This window comes from Choloepus didactylus, chromosome 6 (assembly GCF_015220235.1).
Source record: "Choloepus didactylus isolate mChoDid1 chromosome 6, mChoDid1.pri, whole genome shotgun sequence".
In the NCBI taxonomy this organism is placed as follows: Eukaryota; Metazoa; Chordata; class Mammalia; order Pilosa; family Megalonychidae; genus Choloepus; species Choloepus didactylus.
Window position 1 is genome coordinate 145,399,006 of NC_051312.1, and position 14,140 is coordinate 145,413,145.

At 42.9% G+C, this 14,140-nt stretch overlaps 1 pseudogene; it reads left to right on the forward strand.

Annotated features, from left to right (window-relative positions):
* Positions 1-11,587: 11,587 nt before the first annotated feature.
* On the forward strand, positions 11,588-13,257 carry LOC119537419 (annotated as a pseudogene).
* The last annotated feature ends 883 nt before the right edge of the window (positions 13,258-14,140 follow it).

Below are 14,140 nucleotides of genomic sequence, written 5' to 3' on the forward strand. Positions count from 1 at the left end.
ATCCACACACTGGGGAGACCACATTCTCAGCCCCACCCTCCTCAAACATCAGGGCAGCACCCAGATGCTCTTCCATCTCCGGGCACATGCTCAACCTGTTCAGAACACTGGGGTGGTGGCCAGGCTCTCCCCAGTCTCCTGGGAATGTGCTCCACACTCTTTGAGGCCTGAGGTGACAACACCTTTCCTGAACATTGAGGTGAAAGGCCCACCCTCGACCTCTGGGGCAAACTCACCTTTTCCATGCGTGTGGGCCACTCCACTCTCCCAGCCAGAGACCTCTTGACTCCAGACCTCAACCCAATCAAGATTAAAAGAAATGATCCCCAAGTGTTCAAGATGGTGGAGCTCCAGGCTCAGTCCACCCACCAAAGCATTGAACAACCAACAAGAACTTGCAGAAACATCTTTCTCAAAGGTCCAGAAAAGTTTAAGGACTACAGTAATGGGGCAAGCACCAAATCAAGAAAAAGGCTAATTAAAAGTGCTTGGGGCACAGCCTAACAGGGGAATGATTATTGTAATGGTCCCTGGATTGTGAGCTCTCACAGCAGTCAAATCTGTTCCTGAATTGTAATGGCTATCTCCAAACTCTGAGATGCTGATCCCTTAATGTATAACCTGATTGGTCTCTGGAACATTAGGTATCTGTGTGACACCTGAAACTCAGAGCTAGAGCTCAACAGATACGAATGTCAGTATTAGTGCATATAGCAACTATTAAAAAAAAAAAAAGCTGAAAAAGAGCCCAGACTTCAATTAGAGATATGAATGAAGCAGATCTGGTTAAGACTAGGGAAAATCAGGCCAAAGGGTAAAGTTTAAACTGACTGTGTGTTAAAACTTCAACTTCCATGTGAGACCAAGGGAAGAGATGTCTATTTGGTGCAGGATCTATATTTCCTAAACAGTATAACTTCTACAGTCAGTTGGTTCAAGCACCACAATTACATGGGACTTTGAATAGGACGTGAGATATAGCAGGTTTGTATAGGTTAGAGTGAAATAGCAACACATCCCAAAGTAATTTGGGCGGAGGATAAAAATATATATGCAGAGCCCCCCTGAGGACCTGGGGGAAAATGCAGAAGTGTTGGACTTCCTCACCTGGATTGTTGCTAATGTTCTCAGAAACATTGAGGATTGGCAGTTTGAGTGCTGAACCCTCTATCACAGGACTTGTCCTTATGAAGCTCGATACTGCACAGGAGAGGCTAAACCTGCATATAATTGTGCCTAAGAGTCTTCCCAGAGTACCTCTTTGTTCCTCAGATGTGGCCCTCTCTCTCTAGCTAAGTCACTTCGGCAGGTGAAATCACTGCCCTCCCCACTATGTGGGATCTGACTCCCAGGGGTGTAAATCTCCCTGGCAATGCAGGACATGATTCCCGGGGATGAATCTGGACCCAGAATCGTGGAATTGAGAACATCTTCTTGACCAAAAGTGGGATGCGAAATGAAACAAAATAAAGTTTCAGTGGCTGAGAGACTTCAAATAGAGTCGAGAGGTCCCTCTGGTGGACATTCTTATGCACTACATAGATAACACCTCTTAGGTTTTAATGTATTGGAATAGCTAGAAGTAAATACCTGAAACTATCAAACTCCAACCCAGTAGCCTGGACTCTTGGAGACAATTGTATAACAATGTAGCTTACAAGGGGTGACAATGTGATTGTGAAAATCTTGTGGATCACACTCCCTTTATCCAGTGTATGGATGGATGAGTAGATAAATGGGGACAAAAACTAAACAAAAAATAAGGTGGGATGGGGGGGATGATTTGGGTGTTCTTTTTTAGTTTTATTTTTTATTGTTATTCTTTCTGGTGTAAGGAAAATGATCAAAAATAGATTGGGTGATGAATTCACAACTATATGACGACACTGTGAACAGCTGATTGTACACCATGGATGATTGTATGGTCTGTAAATATATTTCAATAAAACTGAATTTATGTGAAAAAAAAGAAAAAAAAGCAAATACAGCTGCAAAATTGCAGTGGCAAAATCTAGTCTGATTCATTTTTATGATGATTTTTTTTGTTTTTTTGTTTTTATTATTAAATTCAGTTTATTGAAATACATTCACACACCATACAATCATCCATGGTATACAATCCACTGTCCACAGTATGATAACATAGTTATGCGTTCATCACCACAATCTATCTCTGAACATCTTCCTTACATCAGAAAGAATCAGAGCAAGAATAAAAAATAAAAGTGAAAAAAGAACACCCAAATCATCCCCCCCATCCCACCCCATTTCTCCTTTAGTCTTTATCCCCATTTTTCTACTCATCCATACACTAGATAAAGGGGGTGTGATCCACAAGGTCTTCACAATCACACTGTCACCCCTTGTAATCTACATTATTATATAATTGTCTTCAGGAGTCCGGACTGCTGGGTTGGAGTTTGGTAGTTTCAGGTATTTACTTCTAGCTATTCCAATACATTAAAACCTAAGAGGTGTTATTTATATAGTGCATAAGAATGTCCACCAGAGTGACCTCTTGACTCCATTTGAAATCTCTCAGCCACTGAAACTATTTCGTCTCATTTTGCATCCCCCTTTTGGTCAAGAAGATACTCTCAGTCCCACGATGCTGGGTCCACATTCATCCCCAGGAGTCATATCCTGCATTGCCAGGGAGATTTGCAACCCTGGGAGTCGGGTCCCACGTAGGGGGGAGGGCAGCGAGTTCACCTGTCGAGATGGCTCAGTTAGCGAGAGAGAGGGCCACATCTGAGCAACAAAGAGGTACTCAGGGGGAGACTCTTGGCACAATTATATGCAAGTTTAGCCTCTCCTTTGCAGTAACGAGCTTCCTAAGGGCAAGTCCCATGATCGAGGGCTCAGCACATCAAACCGCCAGTCCCAATGTTTGTGACAACATCAATACCAGTCCATGTGAGGATGTCCAACACATCCGCACCTTCCCCCAGATCCTCGGGGCTGGGGAGGGGAGGCTGTAAATCTAGTTTTTATTATCTGTCCAGATTACTCTGGGATGTGTCACTATTTCATTCCAGCCTATACTAACCTACCGTATAAGACGATGTTTTGAATTGAATAAACTCAATTTTATTTTGCTTAAAAAAAAAGTTTTGCCTCTTAATATAAGAAAAAACTCTCCAATCAAGAAGCCTGCAGGATACATCTCACTACATTATGAAAATTCCCACTGGCACATTCCAGAAACACAGATCTTCTTTATGCTTAGAAAGCCCAATATTCATATCACACTTTGTGGTTTGCAGAGCAGTTTTGTGTATAGTTTCTCATCTGATCCCCCCAAATGATCCAAATGCAACCATCGTCTTCTCCTTTTATAGTGTCAGAGTCTGAGGCTCTAGGCAGTGGAGGGAACTCTTTCCAGGTCACCCAGTCATCAAGGAGCATAGCAAGGGCTCAAATCAACATCTGCTATGAGTTAGACACTGTGGTACAGGCTCAACAGTGAGCAAAGCAGACATAGTCCCTGCATTCATTGAGCTTTCATTCTGTGGTAGAGGCAGATTCCTCCCCCAAAACTTACATGCACGCACACACACACAAAGGTGGTGGGGGGAGAAACTGGAACTGCCACAAGTGCTGGGAAGGAGAGGTACAAGTTGTTAGGAGAGCATATGTGGTAGGGGAGACTTGACCCAGGCCGGGAGATGAGAGGACTCAGCTGGAATGAGGAGCAACTAAGCAGTCCAGCACTTCCAGGGCCCTCTTCTCCTGGCAAACCATTCTTGACCATCTCAGGTTAGAAATTCCTGCTCCAGAAAGACTGGGCTGCGTACTTCTGCCTGGCCTTCCATTATAAATACCTGTCACTCTGAGGAGCAAATGCCTGTGTCTGTCAGTGGACTGGACTGTGGCTCCAGGAGGCCAGGCATGGCTGTCTCTAAGGAGCTGTCTGCATGCCATCCCTGGGTCTGGCACCAGGAGGGCCCCATAGCTCTTTTTTTAAAAAATTTAATTTTATTGAGATTTTTCACATACCATACAATTATCCAAAGATCCAAAGTACACAATCAGTTGTCCACGGTACCATCATACAGCTGTGTATCCATCACTACAATTAAATTTTTTTCAATTTTTAGAACATTTTCATTACTCCAGAAAAGAAAGAAAAGAAAGGCAAAAAAAAAGAAAACTCAAATCCTCCCACCGCTCTCCATTATTGACTCATAGTATTGGTACAGTACATTTGTTACTGTTGACGAAAGAATGTTAAAATACCACTAATTGTAGTACATAGTTTGCAATAGGTATATTTTTTCCCTATCTATCCCTCTATTATTAACTTCTAGTTATAGTATCATACATTTGTTGTAGTTCATGAAAGAGATTTCTAATATTTGTACAGTTAATCACAGACATTGCCCACCACAGGATTCACCATTTTATACATTTCCATCTTTTAACCTCCAACTTTCCTTCTGGTGACATACATGACTCTAAGCTTCCCCTTTCCACCACATTCATACACCTTTCGGCACTGTTAGTTATTGTGACAATAACATGCTACTGTCACCTTTGTTCACTTCCAAACACTTAGGTTCAACCTAGTTGAACATTCTGTTCATAATAAGCAACCGCTCCCCATTCTTTAGCCTCATTCTATATCCTGGTAACTTATATTTCATGTCTATGATTTTACATATTATAATTAGTTCATGTCAGTGAGACCATGCAGTATTTGTCCCTATGTGTCTGACTTATTTCACTCAATATAGTGACCTCAAGGTTTCTTCATCAACCCTTTTTTTTTTTTTAAGACAGTTTTGTTCACCCACCATACTTTCCATCCTGTTCTAGTTTGCTAGTGCTGCCAGAATGCAAAACACCAGAAATGGATTGGCTTTTATAAAGGGGGTTTATTTGGTTACAAAGTTATAGACTTAAGGCCATAAATTGTTCAAGGTAAGTCATCAACAATTGGGTACCTTCACTAGAGGATGGCCAATGGTGTCCAGAAAACCTCTGTTAGCTGGGAAGGCACGTGGCTGGCACCTGCTCCAGAGTACTGGTTTCAAAATGACGTTCTCCCAGGACGTTCCTCTCTAGGCTGCAGCTCCTCCTCAAAATGTCACTCTCAGTTGCTCTTGGGGCATTTGTCCTCTTTTACCTTCTCCAGAGCAAGAGTCTGCTTTCAACAGCCATCTTCAAAATGTCTCTGTAAACTGCAGTTCCGATCTCTGTCCTGTGCCTTCTTCAAAATGTTCCTCTTGGCTGTAGCAAGTTCGCTCCTTCTGTCTGAGCTTATATAGTGCTCTAGTAAACTAATCAAGGCCCACACTGAATGGGTGGGGCCACATCTCCATGGAAATTATCCAAAGTCTTTATCACCCACAGTTGGGTGGGGCGCATCTCCATGGAAACAAACTATTCCAAACATTCCAACTTAATCAACGCTAGCTAATATGTCTACCCCAACAAGATTGCATCAAAGATCATGGCTTTTTCTGGTGGACATAATCTATACAAATCAGTATACATCCTAAGTAAACAACTGATGGTTCCCTGTATAGTCACATATTTATGTATTCACCACCATCACTGCTATCTATATAAGGATATCTCTATTTCTTCCACAAAAGAAGGAGAAAGAATCAAAGAAGTAGAGAGACAAAAGAAAAAGAAAGAGAGAAAAATAAAAACATGACAGCTAGGAAGCAACAAAAGGAAAGACAGCATTAAACTAAAGTAGAATAAAGAGTCAGACAACATCACCAATACCAAGAGACCCATAACCCTCCCTTATGTCCCCCTCTTATAGGCATTTAGCTTTGGTTTATTGCCTTTGTTACATTAAAGGAAGCATAAACAATGTTTCTGTTAACCATAGTCTCTAGTTTGCATTGATTGTATTTTTTCCCCAATACCACCCTATTTTTAACACTTTGCAAGGTTGACATTCATTTGTTCTCCCTCATGTAAAAACATATTTGTACTTTATCACAATGGTTGAGCACTCTAGGTTTCACTGAGTTATACAGTCCCAGTCTTGATCTTTCCTCTTTCCTTCTGGTGTCCCACATGCTCCATAGCTTTTTGATGAACAGCAGTCCCAGAAGCCCCCGGGGATCTCCCTCAGTCACAATATTCAGTCTTGACTTCACCAAGGCAGCCTGGTTGGTCTGTGTAAGTTGAAACCCAGCTCTGGGATTTAGGAGGACCTGGCCTTTTGTTCCTGCAGGGGCACAGCTGGGTCACCCTAGGCAAACAGTCACAACCCAGAGACTGTCACTTGGGAAAATAGCAAATGGCAAGAAATGGCTTGAGGAGGGGACAGGGAGACTTCAGAGGTTTCTGTTTTGTGTGTGTGTGTGAGAGAGAGAGGGAAGGTGGAAGAAAAGGAGAGGGAGAGAGAGAGAGTGGGTGGTGGCAGGGAGGGAGGAAGGACCCTACATTTTCTTTTAAGAGTTTCATGGTCTCAGCTCAAAGTTTAGTTCTTTGGTCCATTTTGAGTTAATTTTTGTATAAAGTATCAACTGTCTGCAGATGAGAGGGACTATTTTTGAACTCTCTGCCAAGTGGGCTTAGAGAAAGAGAGAGGCCACATCTGAGCAACAAAGAAGTTCTTATAAGTAGGCTTAGCCTTTCCTTTGCAGTAACAAGCTTCATAAGGGCAAACCCCAAGATCAAGGACTCGGCCTACAAATTGTTAGTCCTTGATGTTTGTTGAGAATAGCAGTAATAACCCAAGTAGGGAAGTCCCACATTCTCACATTTTTCCTTGTGGCTTAGGACTTAGGTACCTGTTTTCTTGTGGTAGTCAGCTGGGTGCCTCTGTCAGTAAGTTGAGGCCATCCCCATCCTTCTCACATTGTCCCCTCCATCTTCAAACCAGCAATGGTACAACTTGAATCTCTCTGAATTCCCCTCTGCCAGAAGCTAAAGAGAATTCTCTATTTTAAGTGTTCATTGATGAGATTAGGCACACCAGGATAATCTTTCCTTACTGTATAAGGTAAAATAATCCCTGGAGTGATATCCTATTCACAGATTCCACCCACATGGGCAAGAGTTGTTGGGGGTTCTTAGAATTCTGCCTTTTATCAGGTCAATTAAAGCTCTTCAAGAAACATCCTACCCCACCTGGCCACACCCAAGTTCTACAAGGAGGAGCATATCAGTTCCTCTGTCCTAGGCTTCTGAGGATTAGATGAGATGGTGTGGGTTAAGGCCCTCAGCACAATGCCTGGTACGTGGTAGGCATTTAATAAAGAGTAGTCATTAATTATTCAGTTTTCTGTTCCTTTGGAAGCTTAAGTTTTACCAATACTGTAATAAATACTTAATTTATAGCATGTGTTGGTATTTTATAGACTGTTAATTTACAGCAACACTGCAAGGCATATATTATCCCCTCTAATTTACAAAGGAGAACAGATGTTTTGAGAAGTTATAGATGTTGCTAATCCAGTTTATATTGATTCCACATTGTATGATACTTGTGGCTCCAGGCTGTGGCTGGTGATAATCTATAGTGGACACATTCAAAGGCCACAGCTCCAGGGAGAATGACTTAAGAAGGTGGCTGGAAGGGAGGAGGAGCCTATGACCTCTGATGATGCCTCCTCCTGTGGCTCAGGTGAGCTCTTACCTGCTGCTCTTCCCCCACCCCTCTCCAGCCTGACCAGCCCTCAGCTGCCCCCTCACTTGGCTTTAGGGCACAGGATGAGTGACATCTTCCCAGAGCATAGGAAGGCCACTACTCAAAGCCCTAAGGCCCAACTCCATCAGCTCTAGCGAACCGTTTTCAGGCACCAACTTCTGCCAGGTACAAGGCTTAAAATTATTACCAAATTTACATATTTACTGTAACATTTTATCCCCTTTCTACAAATGAATAAAGGATAAAAGAGATTAAATGTCCTGCCTGGAGTCATTAGTGAATATGTAAGAGCTCTGAGACCAATGTAGAGCTGTCTGACTTCAGACTTGAAGGTGTTTTCCCCCCAGTACCTTCCATCTTGTTATAAATCATACTTGGTCATGATGTAATACTGTTTTCATACACAGGTGCCTTAGATTGTTTTCAAAATGTCATTTATACTTTTGCATCTTGATAAGTGTGATTATATCTATGATTTTCTTTTCTAGTCTGTCCCTGTATAGACTTAGATCAAGTTTCTACTTTCCTCATAAAATGAAGAGATAGATATATTCCCTTTTCTATTGTCTTAAACAGTTTGAAGTTGCTCAGAGTAGCTTTTTAATTTTTTTTTGTATTATGGTAACGTAATTATAGCATAAATATTGCCATTTATCCAATTTGAAGTGTGAAATTCAATGGCATTGTCACATTTACAATGCTGTGCTGCCATCAACATCATCCATTGCCAAAACTCTTTCATCAGCTCCAAGAGAACTTTTTCATCTTTACCCGTGACACAATAACCCTCCAATTCTTCTTCTCTAGCTCTGGTAACCTCTAATCTTCTTTGTTTCACTATGAATTTGCATATTTCAGAAATTTCATATAAATGGAATCATACAATTTTTGTCCTTTTCTGTTTATATTTTTTGGTCCTTTTATTTCACTTAGCATATTGTTTGCAAAGTTCATCCATGTTGTGGACTGTATGAGAATATCACATTCTATTTATGGCTAAATAATATTCCAATGTATGTATATACCACATTTTGTTTATCCACTCATTTATTGATGGACACTTTTGTCGTTTGCATTTCAGTAATGACTAATGATGTTGAGCAGATTGTCCTGTGCTTATTGGCCATTTGTATATCTTTTTTGGAAGAAATGGCTATTCAAATCCTTTGCTTATATTTTAACTGGGTTGTCTTTTTGACATTGAGTTGTAGGAGTTCCTTATATAACCTTATCCAATATATGATTTGAAAATATTTCCTCTCATTCTGTAGGTTGTCTTTTCACTTTATGCATGACAGCTTTTAATTTTGATGGAGTTTGAGTCTCTAATTGTTTCTTTTGCTGCTCATGCTTCTGCTGTCATATCTAAGAATCCCTTGCCAAATAAAAGATTCTGAAGATTTTCCCCCTATGTTTTCTTTTAAGAGTTTTATGGTTTTAGCTCTTATATTTTGGTTGCTTATTCATTCGGAGTTAATTTTTTGTATATGGTGTGAGGTAGGGATCCATCTTCATATTTTGTATTTGGAGGTCCAGTTTTCCAGCACCATTTGTTGAAGAAATTCTTTTTTTGAATAGTGTATTTTTATTAAAAATGTCTTCAACTGAAAACACCAAGAACCCCTGCACAATATTTCAGTTATCTATATATTTTTTTCATTTGTTATTATTATCTTGTAGTCTTAGGTTATCACATATACAGAAAAGTGAGGGCTGAGATGGGTAGAATAAAGGAAATAGAAACACTCTTTCACAGGGCAGAGGACTAGTGATGAATTTACAACTAAGGCTTGCTGGGTCTCAAGAGTATAAGTCCCCAGGGTGTTCTGACAGATGCAAGTCCACATTTTTGGGGGGAATATTCAGAGCAGCTGTTAATGTCCAGAGTCTCATAGTTTGTGAAGTCTTCACAGAGACACTGAACAATAAATTTCTTATGAACCTCTGCAGAAACTGCGTATAAAGCTCTCCCAGGTAAGGGCTTCTCCAACTACAGCCTTCCTGCTTTTACACCACTACCAGCAAGCAAACAGCTGTTTAGACACATCTGATGCACATCTGAATGTATAGAGACAATGCATTCTCCACTGGCAGATTTCAGGAACCTGGAAAAGGAGAGACTTCGTCAAAAGTGGGGAAAACTGTCGTTTGGCTGTCTATAATTATTTGCCTTTATGATATAGTAAATCAAGCCAGGAATAGGAGAAATGATATTGTCACTGCAGAAACTGAGTAAAGGGTAGAGTTATTTCTATCAGTCACTTGATCAGCTTTTCTAATTGTGGCATTTTTGGGAACTGGTGTATGAGGTAAGATGGTTAATGTTTCAGGAATTTTGTGAGCTGGTTGCTGAACACAGTCATGATTAAAAATTATATTGTATAAACTAGCAATTAAATTATATTAGGAGAAAAGGTAATAAATAATCAAAACCTCATCTTAATACTTTTACCATATTTTACTATTATCTCTGCTTTAAAGGTTACTTATTTCCATTGTATCCACACAGTGGAAATACTATATAGTGGGGTGGTACCGCACATCTTTTCCCAACTCCCAACTCAGTGACATCAGAATGGGAGCTTGAAATTGGCCATTTATACCACAGAAATCTGCAAACGTTGCAAGTGAGGACTCTCCCCACCTTCCCTCACCCCCAAGCCAGTTGTTAAACATTTACTATCTTACCACCATGCTAAACCTATATTCTTGTAACCTGGGAAAAGTTGATGACCAATTTGAAAGCGTTCAGATCTCTTCACCACAAGAACTCATAGATGACAGGATAACAGGTCAGTGCTTTAAAACTAAGAGCCAGGTATTCTGCTGTGGTTAAAGCCTGTTGTTGAACACTTGGGTTTTTTCCACCTTGTCACTACTGTGAATCATGCTATGAACCTTGGTGTGCAAGTGTCTGTTTGACTCTCTGCTTTTAATTCTTCTAGATATTGGACTATGTTAATTCTTGATGAATGGCTTTGTTTGGGTAAGGGTGGACCCAGGTTTTGGGGTGTGCTTTGAGCTGCAGAGAATACTGAATCCAAAGCTACAGGAATTGTGGTTTTCTGTCCAGCAGTAACCACTGTGATGCAATGAATTACTCGAGACAAAAGTCAAGAGAGGTGAGAGTGAGAACAACTCAAGGGAGAGTGTCCTCCCAAGCAGTTCTCATTTCAGTTTTTATTGAGATTTTTGGGGTAGGGAGATGTGCTGGCACTCAAGGCTGTTTAGGAAGGCAGGAGGGGAGGCAGGACATTTTGACCTTTATGACACAAAGATCAACAGGCAAGTAGACAACAGATAAGCCTGGCCTTGGGAGTGGAATGGACTACGTGCAAGAACATAGCATAGCAAAGCAAGACATTTTAGTTTACAATATTTTATCTACAGAATTCCCACAGAAATGTTTCTTGAGATCAGTGTTTTTAAATCCCCTTCATCGAGCCTGTAAACAATGGAAATCTCTATTTTGTCTGCAGCCTGGAAGTTACGCCCAAATCTGCTTTTTGTGTTCAGAGTTTTATTTAGCAACAGTTGAGGTCCATGTCCATTTCCCTGACCTCATTTTAATAGACATAAACTTAACCAAAACCATATTCATGGAAGCCGTCCCTTAAGTGATGGCATGGTGTGCCTTACCTGTCCAGTTTCACCTGCTCACTTGTCTCACAAGTCCTTTGGCTGAGTTGGGAGACAAGATTATCCCCTTCTATAGTTAGGAAAACAGAGGCAGAAAGAAGCCAAGGAAGAATGTGGCTTCCTCAGTCGGGCCAGTGTAAGTGAGCAGAGCCAATAATGCTGGGAGAAAGGCAGGGCCCTGGTTCCTCTCAGGCCCTGTTTGCTGAGTCCTGGTAAGTGCAGCCCTTCATCCTGGCTCCCACTGGCTGCTCCTCCCAGCCTGGGGTTATAAAGCAGAATTCTCAGGGCCTGGGGCTTGCAGCTGGACTTGCCCTTTGCTCCTGCGGAATGAGGATGGGTAAGCACCAGCTGCTGCAGCTTCTGGCCCTCTCCTTGCTGTTGGGCTATTTGCAAGGTAAGCCCCTGGGGGTGCCTAGGAGGACAGTGGGGGTTGGGTGGAGGGTTTAAGGGAGCATAACCCCCACAGTAGACTGTAGATGGCACCATGGGGAGGCGGGGAGTGAGGTTCCAGGATCTTCACTAACTTTCCCTTCAGAGGTGATCACCATAGCCTCAGCCCTCCCCATGCTTCTTCCTCCTCCTCTGCCACTACCCTCTCCTTTGCCTCCTTCACTTTTGGCTCCATTCTGCTCTTATTTCCTTTCTTCTTCCTCCTTTCTCCCCCATTTTCCTTCAGGTGAGACACCCTCCCTCTCAGTTCTAATCCCTGATACTGTTACATTCTTCAGCCTTTCTTGCTGAAGCTCTAAATTTGAGTTGAAAGGGAGTGAGGGAGGTTCATCGTCTGGGAGTGATGAGGGCAAATGATGAGGGCTGCTACTCAAAGACTGGGAAGAGGGGCTGCTGGGGATGTGGGCTCAGGCGGAGCCTCTGTCTTAGCTCGTGATTTTCTTCTCCGGAGGTCTTCGTTCCCGTGGGTGTAGGAAGAGTCTGTGTGTACATGGGCACAGACGCTGTCCCCAGAGGCAAGCCTGCCTCCTCCTCCCAGAAGCTCTTGAGGGAGCCCCAGGGAGCTGTGGAAGAGGCTTCCCTGGAATAAGCCAACCATGGGGAAAGAGAAATCCAGCTTTTCCTTCAGCCGATGCATCCCCAGGTTGGGGAACTGGGTCTGGGCAGGATGATGTTCTCTCCTAGAGGCAGCCTCATTATGGTGGCTTTGACTTTGCAGCTCTAGAATGTCTCAATGTGACCAAGTCAATGTTGATGGCATTTGCGAGAGTGGGGGAAGCATCTGCCAGACTGCAGGCAGCCAGCAGTGCTTTCTGAGGAAGGTCTATGAAGGTAGGAGGGGCCTGAGAAGTGTCCTGGGCAACCCCTGCCTGCTCTTGATGGAGGTGGCTCTCTCAGGACCCTGGGGCAGGAGCAGAGGCTGTGGGAGGACTGTTTCTCCTAAAGAGTTGGGAGAGTTGTTCTCTGGGTTTGGTGCTGGAAGCCACAGGCCCTGACCAGACTAGTAAACTCAGGAGGAAAAGTGCTTCCTGAGGGGTCTCTGGGTTCTTGGTTGGTCCTCAGGAACCTTCCAGGTAATCAGTGCTATTGGAACCTCAGAGATGACAGATATTGAACCATAAGAATTCCACCAGGGCTTGTTTTGTGGTAGTGCTTTTGGCAACATGAGGACTCCTTGGGGGCAGAGTTGGGGGCTGGGGAAGGATGGCCCCCTAGGGGCCCACCTCCATCATTTCAGTCCAGGGTGGCTGGTGACCCCACCGGCCAACCTGACTCCACAGGGCCATGTGCTGTTTCTCCTCATTCACTGAATCACTGACTTTCAACAGATACTTACTGTTTACTCTTACGTGGCAAACACTTGCCTTCCTTGGGGGAGTGGGGGACTTGGAGGCCCCAGATCAGAGATCCTCTTTCCTTATCTTTCTTTTTCTCCAGGTGATAAGTTCCTGTATGGACACCAGGGCTGTGGGGACTTGTGCATCCCCTTGACCTTGAGACCAAATGCTCTGGTGGATTTTACATGCTGCCACGACAAGGCTCTGTAACAAGCTCTAGAGGCGTGGTCCTGCCTCTCCATGTCCTGTTGATTGTGAGCTTTCGCCTGCCTTCCTTGTCCTCTGCAGCCTCCAAGGGCTGGGCTGCCTTTCTCCTGCTCTGTCCAGTCCCTGACACCTGCTCCTACTCAACGGTAGGTGCTCAACTTCCAACTGCTCTGCCCATCAGATAGGTGCTTTCTCCTTCCCACCACCCTTGTTGTTTCTGCCCTTTCTTCAATTCTAGTCTCTCTGCTTCCTGGCTTCCCTCCTTGCCTCCTTCCTCCCTCCACCCATTCCTCCCTCCCGTTTTCTTCCTTTCTTTCTTCAACACATGTTTCCTGACTGCCAAGCACTGTGATTCTGGGTTAAATGCACAACAGTGCATGAGACGGACACAATCCCTGGACTCAGTGTGCTTCCATTTTAGTTGCTCCTTGTCTACCAGGCTGGCCAGGGTCACTATGAGACATCTTGCTTCCCTCTTATTTATAGGGTTTAGGGCCAGAAGGGACTCCTTCATCAGCCCCTGCTTTACACACAGCCACACCCACACACTTCCTCAGCCTCTTCCCCTTTCCACTGTTTAGCTTTTTTCCTAATAAATGCATCATTTGTCAAGGTTTGTATTGTTTGGAATTTTTGTCCATATGTTGTAAGTACATGAGTGAATGCATATTCCATTTACAAGAAGTTTTGTCTGTGTGTTATAAATACAGACAAGCAAAAGTATTCATCACTGGTAATCCCACCTGACATTCCAGAGACTACCTTGTACATTTTCAGGTATATCTTTCCAGGTTTTAAAAACAGAAGTAGGTCATCAAGTGCATTGTCTGTGTGCATCTACATATAAATATGCTTTACATATAAGATATTCTTATCTATTTATATA